Source organism: Symsagittifera roscoffensis, chromosome 7 (assembly GCF_963678635.1).
Source record: "Symsagittifera roscoffensis chromosome 7, txSymRosc1.1, whole genome shotgun sequence".
Classification (NCBI taxonomy): domain Eukaryota; kingdom Metazoa; phylum Xenacoelomorpha; order Acoela; family Convolutidae; genus Symsagittifera; species Symsagittifera roscoffensis.
The window spans coordinates 55,454,799-55,456,584 of record NC_087068.1 but is presented as its reverse complement, the minus strand read 5'-3'; the positions used below and the strand labels follow the sequence as shown (position 1 = coordinate 55,456,584).

At 43.7% G+C, this 1,786-nt stretch overlaps 1 protein-coding gene across 3 annotated transcripts in view; it reads right to left on the bottom strand.

Moving 5' to 3' along the window:
- Positions 1-1,137, bottom strand: part of LOC134851621 (GTP-binding protein 4-like) — a 501,193-nt gene extending 500,056 nt beyond the window's left edge. For 2 of the 3 annotated variants that reach the window (XM_063867779.1, XM_063867780.1), the window contains exon 1: positions 1,126-1,137. The gene's annotated coding sequence lies outside the window, so the exon portion shown is untranslated. The remainder of the gene's footprint in view (positions 1-1,125) is intronic. The other variant, XM_063867778.1, reaches the window with a different exon arrangement.
- Between the last annotated feature and the right edge of the window lie 649 nt (positions 1,138-1,786).

Genomic DNA, 1,786 nt, shown 5'->3' with positions numbered 1-1,786 from the left:
TTCGGTGGATCATAACTCCCCCCATTTTGTCAACTCCGCGTCTCTGTCGTGTTGATTTTCTCATCGCTGCCTCGCACTCGCCTTTTTTTCGTTTTCCACCGACGGTTCTTGGTGATCTCTCCCTAGCCGTTCCCGACGGTACATCGTCTCCTTCGCTCGCCGTAATCTTTACCGGTTCGTTTTGTTCAATTTCCCATTCGGTATCTTCGTCGTCCTCGCTCTCTTCCGCACTGTACTCTACTATACGTTGTTTCGTCGATCTTCGCGCGTTCTCCATCTCGACCCGATCCTTTTCGGCTCTTCGCTTACACTTTGTGGGTTCACTTGGGCCCGGGGTACTATGTACTCTTTTACTATGTCCTGGGGTGCACGCATCGCTTCTATTCTCAATTTGGCTTTCTTCGGCCGCCGATCTAAAAGAAACACCACTCCGCCTTAGTAACGACCCTTTTTTCATCTGCACCGTATGCTTAGTCAATTTTTCAATTTTTACTGGCAAACGTTTATACCTTCTTGGGTCCTTTGGATCCGTTTTTCCAGTCCTTTGGTAAACGGTCGTTGCGCTGGATTTGTGCTTTTTGACCCATGTTGGAGCTTTAGGTACCGATCTTATTTCCTTGGGGTCAACTACTTCCTGACCGATCTTATTTCCTTGGGGTCAACTACTTCCAATCTTATTTCCTTGGGGTCAACTGCTTCCAACTACAACCCTTGGGACCCGCTACCACCTCGTCATCCATAATGATTGGAGCTTTTCTATTTTGTGGAGCGTACACCAAATCGCTTCTCTTCTCTCAATCTAGGGTGAGCTCTACATCCGGGAGATTTCCCGCCTTATCTAAACAAGATAACTTTTGGTTAACAACATTGTTCCAATTTAAATTTTTCAATGACGGTTTTTTCGTTAAATTTCGCCGAGCCGTATTTGCTTCTCGTCCATGATAGGCTTCAAAAGGCGTTAATTTAGTCTTAGAGTGTGGCACGAAACGTGAAGCGCTGAGCGCACAAGATATGATTGATCCAAACTTATAGTTTTTATCTTCCTGAAGATAAGTTAACACGTAGTTTTTATCGACCCAACTGTTCTTTCGACCATTCCTGTCGCACGATGATCCCTAACCGGAGATTTAATAAGTTCGATACCTTCGTAGTTACAGAAATTTTGAATTTCATTTGAGAAAAACCCAGTAGCTCGATCCATATGCAATTTCCTTGGGTGTCCATGAGTATTTATGTACTTCCTTAGGAACTTCAATACATTTTTAGACTTGTTACTTGAACAGACATACGCCGACGGCCAATGCGAGAAAGTATCTTCTGCTACATGTACATACTTTTTGCGACCCCTTACGTAATTGACTGGGCCCCAGAAATCAAATTGGACTAAATCATTCAGTTCCTTAGACACATAAGTTTCCCCCATGTCACTTTTTGGAATATCCGGTTTTAGGTTTTTACCAGCTTCTAAGCATCTCTTGCAGTATTTTGCTGTAGCAGGGATGTTCCGATGCATAAGAGGAATCCACACGTCTTTTGCGGCTGCAAACATTTTGTCACGCCCATGATGGTTATAGTGTAGACGATTGAAGATTGCTGATGACAGATCCTTGGGAATCTCTAACCGGCCGTCCATCCACAGGCAATTCTCACGTACTGCAAAATCGTTGTAGTGTTGAGCGTAGTATTGTCCTAGTCTTGTAACTATCTCCTTTGCATGTGGGTTTTTGTCTCTGATGTTATCCCTGATGGTCTTCATAACTGGATCTTTTTCAATGTTTGCTTCTAT